Source organism: Falco rusticolus, chromosome 1 (assembly GCF_015220075.1).
Source record: "Falco rusticolus isolate bFalRus1 chromosome 1, bFalRus1.pri, whole genome shotgun sequence".
Classification (NCBI taxonomy): Eukaryota; Metazoa; Chordata; class Aves; order Falconiformes; family Falconidae; genus Falco; species Falco rusticolus.
The window spans coordinates 56,959,237-56,972,170 of record NC_051187.1 but is presented as its reverse complement, the minus strand read 5'-3'; the positions used below and the strand labels follow the sequence as shown (position 1 = coordinate 56,972,170).

General features: G+C 40.8%; 1 protein-coding gene and 1 long non-coding RNA gene across 2 annotated transcripts in view; one reads left to right on the top strand and one right to left on the bottom strand.

Annotated features, from left to right (window-relative positions):
• Window positions 1–1,912: 1,912 nt before the first annotated feature.
• On the bottom strand, window positions 1,913–12,757 carry LOC119144636. The gene is made up of 2 exons (XR_005103179.1): window positions 12,516–12,757; window positions 1,913–2,304 (listed from the first exon to the last, which is right to left on the bottom strand). It is a non-coding gene; the product is annotated as an uncharacterized LOC119144636 (long non-coding RNA).
• MANBA (mannosidase beta) overlaps window positions 4,852–12,934 on the top strand; it is a 67,074-nt gene continuing 58,991 nt past the window's right edge. Inside the window, exon 1 of the mRNA XM_037380212.1 lies at window positions 4,852–6,109. The gene's annotated coding sequence lies outside the window, so the exon portion shown is untranslated. The remainder of the gene's footprint in view (window positions 6,110–12,934) is intronic.

The window sequence follows — 12,934 nt, the reverse complement described above, 5'->3', positions numbered from 1 at the left end:
AAAAGAGACAGGGAACTACTGGGAGGGCCCAGCGGAGGGCTACAAAGATGATGAGGGGACTGGGGCATCTCCCATATGAGGACAGGCTGAGAGAGCTGGGCCTGTGTAGCCTGGGGAAGAGTAAGAGGGCATCTTAGCAATGTGTTGAAGCAGGGACAGGTGTCGAGAGGATGGGGCCAGGCTCTTTTCAGTGGTACCCAGTGACAGGACAAGGGGTGACGGGCACCAACTGAAACACAGGAAGTTCCACCTGAATATGAGGAAAAACTTATTTTACTTTGAGGGTGACAGAACAGGCTCCCCAGAGAGGCTGTAGAGTCTCCTTCTGCAGAGGCATTCCAGACCTGCCTGGACATGGCTCTGTGCTACCTGCTCTGGGTGAACGTGCTTTAGCAGGGGGGTTGGACTAGATGATCTCCAGAGATCCCTTCCAACCCTGACCGTTCTGTGAAATCCTTCACTGTAAAATACTAGTTATTTTATAACTGACACTGTCATCTGAAGCAGATGCCATAGGTCTGTCAGATGTGGCTAGTAATTCAGAAGAAATCTGTCTGGCAAGTCCCTAATAAAACTTAAAGCATAGTAAAAGTTGGGAATCGGCTGAAAATTTCTTGCAGTGTTTATAGATGTAAAAAAAAAGTTTCTTTTCCTGGTTTCTGTGTAGTTCTATACATGAAAACTAGACTAAGACATCTGTCTCCAGTAGCGTTAAATGACACGAATGAGCACTAGAACAATGGAAAGACTAATAGTCTGTGATCAATAAAGGATCTTAAGGCATAGATTATTTCACTAGAACACAGGTTACACTAATTCCTCCAAGCCTGAAAATTTACGCTGCTTACTCGTATACTCATAGGAATAATTAGCTTTATGCTGTTCAGTTCTTGGTGTCATTGAATGGATGCTATTTTACCCCAGTGCCTGCAACATAAATATAAAATGGGCATAAATTGGGAGAACTGTTGGATTTGGATCTTGGTAGACAATTGTTGTATATTTAAAGGCAGTTGGCATGACAGCTGAAATGTTTTTGCTATGAGGGCTTATACATTGGTAACCGTGCAGGACCGATGCAGAGAAAGCATGGTAATCCAGGAAACAAAACTGGGTAAAGGTGGGGTGTAAAGGGAAGGTATGGAAGGTAAACACTGGCTGCCCATATTACTGTGAGGTGAAAATGCCTGGCTGTCAGTTCACGCAGACTACTGTAAAACTATTTGGCTTCAAAGTAATCTGGAATAATACCGTTGATAAACTGTAATTTTAAGTGTCAGGCTAGCCTGTCAAAGAATAGCAGTTCTGGTGGAGCAGTTCGGAGTGTGGACGGGCGAGCTTTTTCAGGCATGTGTGAAGAGTTTTTAAGTCTTATATGATTGTTTAGCCAGTGCCCATAAATTGTGACATACTGTTCTCAGTGATGGTTGCAGTAACTTTGGTCTCCTGTGTCATTTAGAAGCAAGCTCTCAGGCTTTTGCAGGGGTAGTTCAAAGCTGTCAGCTTTTTTGTGTACTGCGGTGAGGTGACATGCGGTTTGTTTAATATGTATCAGCTGGGGGGGGGAAGTTGGGGTTTAGTAGCTTCCAGGTAAGCAGCAGTAACTTCTATAAGCATTTCTAGAGCAGCTGTCAGTCTCGGGTTAGAAGAGGTGACAAACATAATCTTTATAGTGACAGGTGCCAGAAATGAAACAGTGAATTTGATAGGACAGCTTCGTGTAAAGTAATACTCAAGAATTTTTTAAGGATGTCTGGTAAACATCCTGTTTGCCTAAAATACTTTTTTTTTCTTTTCTGTCTTTCCATTGGAAACATTGGTGGGAATTCAGTATCTTCAAACAGTAAAGGTTTTTAGCTTGTGAGGGGGGAAGTTTCATCAGGAGTCATACGGTATTGATCAGAACACATTGTTTTGCAGCAGCTTTTAACTGATCTTTAATCTGGGGTTTTACCTGATCTGGGAGGGCAGGCTGCTCTCTTTAAGTGACTGGTGTTGAGATTGGTTCCAGTTCAGGAGCTGGAGGCAGAAACACCCAAGCTCTGTACTTAAGAATCCTAGGCTTTGCAAATCACCTAGGTAGTTCTGCCTTTTGCCTCAGCTTCATTCATCTCGGTATGAACTGTATATTGTCCCATCGCAGACTTAATGTGTGGAGTATGATCAGTTGCTTCGAAGATGGTTGATGCTTCTCCCTCCCTGCAGGAGGAATGCTGGCGGGGCAGCTGGGCGCCTGGTTCTGCTGAAGCTGCTTTGGCATACTGGGGTTGTGGAGACAGAATTTGGAAATGCCTTTCCTTTCACCTGAGATGGGAATTTTGACATAAATTTAGTCTGTTGGATGTGATGTCATGCTTCATTAGAGGGAATGCACAAGTTAAGCTGTCTCCTGTGTTCTTGAAGAGAACTGCCTAACTGGTGATGTTCTTATCTTAGAAAACATTGATAAAACGCTCAGTGTGACAGTTTCATCTATGTTGAGGAAAAGAGAAGCCTATGCTTTTTTTTCCCCCTCTGGCCAGGTAAGCCTCAGGACATCCTATCTCACAGTATTTGATGCAAGTCTAAAAAGAAAAGTGTCCATATAGTCATGAGTCCTGTCTGTTTTGGTTTTTGTGGTTTGTTTTCTTTTTTTTTTTTCCTTTTTTAAGGGAATTTTCTGGAACAACTTTTTACTGACTGGCTGTGCAGCTCAGATCCTCTTGGCATCTAAACAAGGAGCTGCAGTTTGCAACCTTATGTACAGAGCTTAGTGGGAGTCTGTAACTCCTTCCTCCTGATAAAATTTGTGAAGGTAAATAGCAAAGGTATTGTCAGTCGTAGCTCTGGCAAAGACCACTGTTCAGTATGAAGCTGATAATTCTTTGGGGAAGGATACTTTTGCTAAAACAAGGTTTACAGTTTCTTTGCCATGGTATTAATCCTGCTCTGACAGTGAATGAGGAAAACTTAATTCACAGATATCTTAGAAACTGAAGGATCTGTTCAATAGAGCCATTTTATTTTTTCCTATGGTGAGGTTTGGAATGCTCTTACTGGAGTAAGAGGTCCAGATCTCTTCTTCATAAGGGACTAGATTTTGTGTCTGTACTCAGATGAGCATTGTGGAAAGTATCAATATTAGTGACTGTAGGAGTTCTTAGGTAACTTAGTGGAGAACAAGACAATTTCTGAAACATGGCACTGATATATCATTTTATAGAATGGATTAGTGCTGGCTGGCAAATTGAATTTAGTATTTGTGACTGAGTTGTTCCATCCCTGTTTCTGTGAGAAGTCCCTTAGTCTTGCATCTCTTAAGCATATCTGTCTGATGTAATTGACATACGTGCCTTGACAAACTCGGGAGTACGAATTTTACTGGGTTTTTGTTTGTATGTTTTGTTCAGCTTTTGTGTACTTGTGTTCTTCCACCCTTTCTCCTTACTGCAAACCTCAGTGAGGATTTAATTCCTTAAAGTTTCAGGGGACTTCTGTTAGAACCCACAGTGCTGAGCCCTTGAGAGGTTGAGATTTATTTTTTTTTTGAGGGCCTGAGGACAAACCCTATAGAAATACTTTAGCCAGTTTAATTAAAATAGGTGTTTGGAGGAGGTTTTCTTGCTTCAGTGATGCAATAAAGAGTAGAAAATCTTACGACATAAGCTTATAAAGGTAGTGTGTCATTAGTGTGTATTAAGCCACTGTGTGATTCTGAAAGTCTGCTGGTACATGTAATAGAAATAAATAAAAGACTCCTAAGAGAGAATGAATGTGGCTTTGCATAAGCTTATTTTGCAAACTATTATTTTTTTATGTAGTGGTAATGCTATAAAATCTTTGGGATTTTCAATAGTTGGGGTGCTTAATACAGTTAGCTTTGCATAAATAATGATGGGGTTTTCATACACTCGGAAGATGGAGGGTTTACATTGGTGAGTAGTACTATAAAAGCAGGACAAAGTTTCTTACTGTTTATTTACAAAGAGAAGTTAACTGAAATGTGTAAGCCAAAGTGTGCAGTTAAGCACATACAATGTACACTAGCGTAAGCCTCCTTTGACCCCAATTTTTGTAGTATAAAAATATTTTAGTTTGAGTGCTCATGGTTTGCTTGGGAAGGAGTTCTAAGCTCAGTAACAAGCTGCCATGGGACAAGTGCAGACAGTCTAACAAGCGTAAGAGTTAGAACTTCCTTGTGTAAATGGATTGTGATCCCATTTCTATTGTAGACTGTACTGACTGCTCTTAGTGGTTTTACAGTTTGAGTTGTATCTCTAAGTCTTGTTTACATAATGATTTGTTTCCTGAGAATCCATTCCAAATTCATTGAAAGCTGCACTTCAAGCATCACACAATGACAAGCAATTGAATTAGAGCGGACGTAGGTAGGTGTCTGTTACTCAATTTAGCTAGGCTTTTTTTGCACTCCTACTTCATATGTGCTGCGCTTCACACTCAGAATTACTGTTTCAGTGCAAAGGATGTGAGTTTTCATAGCCTTAATATTTTCTAAATTGGGAAAGAAGTAAAAATGCATTGTTTGGATTAACCATAAATGATATAACTGAAGCTTTAAGAAAATGCAGGTAACCCTGAAACATTATTTTTGCACGTAGTATTCTTTCTGATACTGATATGACTGATGCAGGAAAACATTCTAGCTTTTCAGAATGAAAACATAGCCTTGTGGAAAGCATTACCTTGGAACTTTTAAAACTATTTCCTTGAAACAGTTTGGTGGTTTGTTTTTTTTTTTTTTTCCCCCTTAATGTGGTATCTTACTGGCCACATGCATTAAGCTGTCCTTTACAGAGGTGGAAGAGGGGAAAAAAAAAAAAAAAAAAAGAGGAAGATGAAAAGAGAAGTTGCGATTTGCTGCTTAACTGAAGCTAGAACATCTGTTTCACAGAGCAGCAGACCCAATGCAGAAATAGGTTGTAGCTGACCATCAACCCTCCTGACCTTTGCTTCCCGCAGCCACCCGGCAATGTTGGTCTCCACCCTTTAGAGACGGGAGCTTGTCTTTGCCCATTCCTTGCGGTACGCCTACCCTACCAGATAGGGCTTTTTTGCTGCCTTCCCTGATCTATGGGGAATGTCTTTCATGTAACTTAGCTAGGCAGTGCCTGGGGACTCTTGAGTGCTCCTATATTATGAACTAGTATTTGATAGAATTGCTAGGGCAGGTAATGCCTTTTGAGGTGCAAAGCACGAAGAAAGGGGGAAGGGTAACTTAGAAAATAATCTTTTAATTGTTCCAGTGGTTCTAGTTGAGAGCAGGAGAGCTTGTAAAAATACTGGAAAAAGTGGATGAAGAAACTTTGTTAAGTTTTTAGGTTAGATGAGTATAGGCGAAACAACTGCCATGTTACTAGGATTAGGAAGCCAGAGTTCACCTACGTGGGGACAGAGTGAAGGGGAAGAGCTCAGTGGTTCTCAGTCTCACTGAATGTTTAGAGAAGTTACCACATAGCATATGCTGACACATACATCATGAATAATTTAAGGTGTGGACAGTGGAGAGGGCAGCCAGCTGCAGCTAACTGATAAGCTTTTCTGGAAAGCTTGTGCTAGGAGGAAGTAGCAGTAATCGTAGTTTGTGGTTACAAGATTATAGGTCACTGCCGGGAAGCTGGAAGGATAAACAGTGGATCAGCATCCTTGGTATTAAGAGAACACAACGAAACAGAAGAGGTCTTGAAAAATCTCCAGATCGTGACCAAGATGTTCACTAAACAATGAGTGAATCTTTCTAGTCATTCAGTGGCTTTCTCGTGTCAGTAGTAAGCTGTCCACAGTTAACTGCCAAAGCAGGAGGTGGCAGAAGGAAGCTCAGTTGTACCCTTCTGTCCTCCCAAGTAAACCTTCGTGGCTGTGACCAGCTATGGAGGACTCCAGAGTGAGGAAAAATTTTTGTCAACTTGCTAGGCATCTTTAACTACCTCGTTAGACTAAATTACCTACATTATTTTCTTAATAGCTTTAAGTAATTTTTTTGTGTGTGATTGAAATTCCTCAGCGCAGAGTTCCAGGCTTTTAAAACTGTATTTGTCAATATGACCACTGCTGATAAACTGTATTCAAAAAAATGCTGAGAGAATCAACATAATAGAACCTTTATTGACAGGTAAGTTTTTAAGATGGTTTTGCATCTTGAATCTTGTAAGTGCTTAATAACCTTGTGGAGTCCTGACAGCTTCCTGTGGTGAAGCAGCCCTTTTAACAGAGTACCATACCTTTTGAAATGATTGTTTGCTGAATGCTGTTCATTTGGCTAATATGTGGAAAGCGTGAAAAACTTAGGTGGCTGTTCACTCTAACTCAGTAATAATTAAAGCTTAAAATACTTTCATAATATTGTGGCACTTCCGTGAAATATTCTATAGACATCAAAATGCATGCTGAGTGTTTATAATCAAAGGGTTAATTGAAGTTGTAGTGTAGCTTTCCTCCTTACCAGTTTAGACTAGCTGAAGATCTTTGCACTTCCTGAAATAATCTTAGAGCATTCCAAGCAGTGATTTCTTGCCTTTTTTAGATCCTTTCTTACAGGCTGCTGTTGCCTTTATGCCTGTCTGCAGCCCTAGTGGTGAGAAGGCAGAGCTCTTCCATGGAAAGGTGACGCTTGCAGCAGCTATCAAAATTATAGGCAATAATTTGTGCACCAGGTTATTTGCATCCACTGGGCTGTGAATTTAGCTGTAAACAAAATGGGTGTGAGTAGTTATCTTAATGTGGCCACTCCCTGAAGAGGTTGGGGCCCTTCTTTTGCCAAGGACTGAGCTGAAGGGGCAAGGTTCTTTTCAAATTCCTAAGGCTCTTTATTATGTTTCTAGCCATAGAATTACTGCCTGCCTGCTTTCCAGTGCAAGTATCAAAATACATTTTGACTAGTACCAAAACAACAAATCTGTAGTTATAGTATGAGTTATGACAAGACACAAGAAAATTGAATGAAGCTGTGTCAGTGGAAGTTCAAATTGGACATTAGGAAAAGGTTTTTTCACTGAGAGGATGGCTGGTCACTGGAACAAGCTCCTCCAGAGAAGTGGTCACAGCACCAAGCCTGTCAGAGTGGAAGGAGAATCTGGATGACACTTGGTCATATAGTTAGTCCTGTGAGGGGTGGGGAGTTGGCCTTGGTCCTTATGGGTCCTTTTCAACTTGAGATACTCTATGATCCTGCTAGTACTCCTTATTCTCTTCATTTACTGTGGTAGTCTTTCCTTTTTTGTTACAATAAGAATCAAACTTAATGCTTTTTTGTACAGATGGGTATGTATAAAGTAGTATTTTTACTGTTACTTATGTACTAAGTCATTTTGGGAAAAAAATACAGCCCATATTAAAAAGTATGTCTGCTTGATGAATGTGCATGAGTCAATTTCTGTAACTTACTCCTGAGACGTTTGTACCAGTGCAGTGAGCAATGTGGTATGTAGCACCGTGGACTGCATGAGGGTGTAGTTCCATCACCCAAGGTGTTTGCACTGGAATCATTCAGACAAGTGAAGATCTTTTTTTTTGTATGTAGCAAGGCTCTTGGCTTACACTATTGTGTAAGTGGGGCTTGAGGGGATTCAGTGGGGACTTCATTGATCAAGAATTCTGGCAATTCTTGTAGGTGCTGAAATAATCATTAATCTTTAAAGAGGGGGAAAAAATGTACCCACAGTATTCAGTAAAATTATTTTTAATATTCCCTGGTGTTTGCATTAGGGTAACTTTTCGGAAATAAATGGGCAGTTTGTCCTAGTGCTCCTGCCCTGCCGCAGTGGTTTGTCTGGAGTGACAGAGCTAGAAGAAGAAATGCAGCTCCCAGTTGTTTTGGCAGCTCCAAATCCATTTCAGTTTAATCATCCAATTTATCAGCTATATATTTATTTTGTTTTACATTCTCACAACAGTCACCTGCATGGAAAACATTCATTAAAACAGTAGGCTGGATATATGTTTCATGTTTATCATAATCTGGTATGTCTTGCACTCAGCTGGAAAAATGCCAAGAGAACTACACAGCGTTAGTAAGACTTGGTGAAGCCTCTCAGACTTCCTCGTGGGAGAAATGGTTTGTTACCTGTGATACCCATGTTTTGAGGGATTTAATTTTAGACATTTAGGGACAAGTCATACATTGTGTTGTGGTCACAGATGACTGTCTATCGTTTTAGACCTTTAAGAAAGGCTAAGCAAGCTGCTTCATCATGCCCCCATACATACTCCTGATTTCCTATTGAGTGCCAGATAATCAGGTTTCATGCTAGATAAGTTTTAAGAAAGTTTTAATGAGAGTTCATGGAGAGCTTGGACAGCACCATGCCTAGTTTTAAGACTGACTTCACTGCTCATGAGATAAAGGGTAAATGACACTGGTCAATGTTACATAATCTTACAAACAGATCAGGAGTGTTTCAAAATTGCTTATACATTGAAGCGGATAAAAGCTATGGGAATTCCACCTTCTAAAGAACTTGTCTTTAGAAATCTAGTCATGCTGGCTTTTAAGATCCTTATGTTTTTTGTGTCTGTGCTATGGAAGGTGATGACCCCAAACCTATATCCTGTTGTTTGAGCCCATCTCAAACCAAGATGTTTTGTAGGAGAATAAATACAGGCTTTTGCCCTGGATACCTGATGAAGTTTTAAGAATATACTCAAGGTATCACCTGCCTTTCTGCTTATGCAATTTTAAAATTATTACTTTTTTTTTTTCTTTTTCTCCTCCATATAGCATTTGCCTGGAGCAGTAGCTTCCCTTCCACGTACTTATTTTTAATTACTTGTGGTTGTTAGTGTTGAGTAATTTTGTCTGCTAAGAAAATTCCCTTACAATGACCTACAGACTTTACAATAATTATGAAAGAAATTTTAGGCCTACCATTTAGATTCTTGTTCTGTATTTTGTTCATGATAACCTAGCACAATGTTCTCTTCTAGTGATGTATCAATAGTGTCCTCATCTAAAAGCAATGTTAACTTATTTCCTCATTTTATTTTTAACATCCTTTTTGGACGGAATTCAAGATAAATACAGAATAATGGCTGAAATGTTTTTGCTGTCTGTCCTTTAAAAATCCTTACCTGGAGGGCTCTCTGCACCCTATTGCCTTTATGCCAGCCCAGAGAGTAACTATTTTGCATAGCAGTTCTATGTTTTGCAGAGGCAGTCATGAAACAAAGGACAGGCATTATGCTGAGGAGCTGTAGGGCTTGCATACAGATGTGCTGTACTGTCTGGAGCTATTTAGTCCTATAAACACCAGTCCACTTTTACACCACTATTTATCCAACATGTCTGCATCAATATTGCTGCATCTGTGCAAAGTGTTCAAAAGCAGGTGATCTTTTAGTTGTTTTGCATCTTTGACAAATGGCATGTGGTGGTAGTATCCGCAGTGGTGTATGGTTACCAAAAGATAGCAAGCCGTGATATGGACTGGTGTGAACACAGGTCCTGTTTTGCTTCAGAGGTGGTAACCTTCAGCAGAAGAATGGTACAGGGTGGACAGGTGGGGGCAGTAATATCTTAAACTACTGCACCCAAATCTGTGAGAACCTGTTTGTTTAAAACCTTCTGCATGAACTCATAGAACATGAATTTGAAAGAGAAAACTGCAGCAGGCTGTTGCGATGACAGAGATTGCATAGCAATTGCAAACAAAAGAGTTCTGGATTAAGACAGCAGAATTTGGGCAGATTCCATGGAATCGCTCTGAATTTACTCTAATAGAGCCAAAGGCATGGTTTTGCCTTCAGCTTTTTGTCTTAGTTGATAAAGAACATACACTTGCAGTATCATAAAGTCAGAATTGTAGTAACCTAAATTTGTGGCATTTCAGAAAGAGACTGACTGTGGTACATGGTAAAAGAAAGCCATACAAAAGATCTTGCTTTGTGTCTCAAGATTTTAAAAGATAAAACCAGAGCCTTCAATGACTCTTGAATCTTTAAACAGTAAAAACATTTTTTAAAAAATACCCTCAAACAAACAAAAAACAACCCCTAAGACTGGGACATGAAAATGACACATGATTTAACTTAATTACAAGCTTTGAACAAGGAAACAGCATGTTCTCAGAATACTAAATTACAGCATTGTTTTTAGGTTGAGGGTTTTTTTCTGTGTGTTGCTCCAGTCAGTCTTCAGCAGAAAAAATAAAAGGCAAAGAAAACACGGAAGTACAGTAAACATCTTGAAATGCAGTTTCCTTCTTACTGGGAAGCTACCACGTGACTTGCTGAAAAAGATTTATTTAAAAAAAAAAAGCCAGCTTGCAGTACTTCGGTAGCATTAAAACTTAATTCTCTGTAGATCTGCTTCTTGAGAAATAATATCTTATAAGATCTCTCAAGCAGCACTACAGTGTTAAAATGCTTTTAGTGTTGTATGAGTGAATTTAAGGAAAATAACACAGAAATGTTTGATTTTCCTGAAAGCATTACTTATTGACAGATGAGGGCAGAAACAGGCTTTCTACTATTAATGTGTAATGTTTTTATTATAGTCTGAACTTTTAAAGGTGAGAAGATACTAGTTTTTAACTGAATTCTACAACATGCAAAGCCAGTTGGGGGGGTAACTCGATCTACGATGATGGTCTTTTCTGCCAACCTCACTAAAAGATGTCTGGGAGTTGAACCAAAATAGGACCTGTATTTCGGTCAGTATACTGAATGTGGGTTACTCAGTCTTAAAAATACACACAGAGTAACTGTTCCAACAGCTAAATTTCTGCACAGAGTTCTGCTGCCAAACAGTATGGGTCCTAGCCATTCCTTTTTGAAGTTGGTAGCAGAGGTTTTTTCAGAGTGACAAAAAGAGCAGCTACTGTTTCTCTTCTTGGACCAGTATGCCTCAGAACTGTGCCCCCCCCGCCCCCCTTCCCCCCGCCATGCTCCCACAGATGAAAAAATCACCTGTGGTTATATCATGTACTTTTTCTTTCTGGCATTTTATGTTGTATTGAAATGAAGGGTTGTCAGCTCGAAAGGCTTTGGGTCGAAAATATAGAGACGTTGACCATGTTCAGTTATGTTTTAAAGACCTAACTTGGGTGGGTTCTTATGGTGTGCTGAATTAGCTGTGTGAAAGCCACGAGCTAAAACAACTCTAGTATCCCCATTCTCAGCTGGAGTTCACTATTGCACCCTGTGCTACATACCAGGTGCAGCAGCATGTTTGTCAGTCACACTTTCTTCTTACCTAATTTGGTGTTTTTAATTGCATATATGTTGTTAAACTAACTAAATCTTTAGCATCCCAAGGTGCTTTATGTATTCTTTCCTCCTTAAATTTAACAATCTATAATTATAGACGATAAGAAGACATAAGTACAGAAATGGAAAAACTGAATAAAGTCCTGCAGTTAACTGGAGTTTCTTTGAATACTATCAGTTGCATTTCTATGCAGAATCACGTGTAGTAGTAATCATGCAGTTAGTTTGCTTTCTTTGTGTGCACAGTGACCTGAGACTTCTGTTAAAAGAAAAATAACAACCATATAGTAACAGGGAGACAAGTGACACTTACTGGTAGCATTACTGTTTTAAAGGAATTTGCAAGATCTTCCATTTTTAAATATTTCACCTCACTTAAGTATACTCTGAGACTGCAAATCACCTGCCTGACTAAGATTCTGATCTGGTTCATAAACGAAGTAAAAATTACACAAATCCAAATGGAACATCCATTGAATCAACCATGCTTTAAGAATAAACAAAACCAAATAAAACAAAAAATCAAAACCCACGCCAAAATGACTAAAGTAATGGAGTGGTTGGTGGAACAAACATTTTCAATTTCACAGTGAGCTGTGAAGGGAATAGTTATTTGTATCCAATACTTTCTAATGTGTTCTCAGCTGAGCAGGCATACAGGGAATCTGGTCTCGAAGGTTCTTGCTCTTCTGTGCTATGCGGTCACAACCTAGTGGGCTACTCCCTCTTGGAACTGTGAGAGTGTCTGAGCACTTTTTTGTGTGGTGAGATGAGATTCAGTGGATGGCACAGCTGTTTTCCACCTGCTGTGCAGCTTCATCTGGAGGAACAGCTCCATGAAGTACAGCCATGCCATGGTATGACACATGGCCGGTTCACAGAGGTGATCTAGGCCCCTCTGCACCAGGGTTCTGTGGAAACAGCATGAAGTAAGGTGGCTGGCTACCCCTAAAAGAGTACTCCAGGCCATGACAGCCTTTCCCTCCATCCACTGAGCCCTTTAAGAGCTTGTTGCTTTAATTCCTGGGTTTGGGCTGTGAATGAAGGGATAAAGCTAGGAAAGCTGCAGTGTGGTACCATAGTTGTTTCTTTGGAGCTCACCCTTCTGCTCCTTTGCAGATGAACATACTCAATTTTTATAAAGAAAAAACACAGTAACTGTGCTAGCACTGCTTTATGAGAAACCAGAGTATTTTTTTTTTAGATCTTCATGATGTTTGTTCTGGTTTTATATGCCTCTAATTTTATGGGGGGAAAGGTGGAAGCCTGAGGCCATATAAAACCTCATGGTTTGAGGGAGCCAATACTGAGAGTACCTGTTGCGGGGCTGTCACAGCTGCTCCTCGTTCCTCCCACTCTACTGCACTTTTCTAGAGCTCCAAGCACATTTGGAAGATCTGTCATCTCATACTGCTCCTATTATCAGCGTTCCACTCAACCTCTCTTCGGAGGAAAAAAAACCAAACCCAAGCACCTTTCCCCGCCTTTCCTCAGCTGCTGGTGCGCCTGCCCGCCCCCCGCTGCGCCACCGGCTCCCGCAGCCGGGCGGGCGGGGGCGGTGCGAGGGCCCGTCACCGCTTTAGCCGGGGAGGGGGCGGCAAGGGGCGCCCAGCGCGGGCTGCGCTCGGCGGGGCCCAGCCTCCCCGCGGCGGGCCGGCCGTGCTGCCAGGGGCCGCGCCGCCTCGTCTCCCCGGCGCCATCTTTGCTTCCCGCCGCCCAGCGGCCTGCCGGCCCT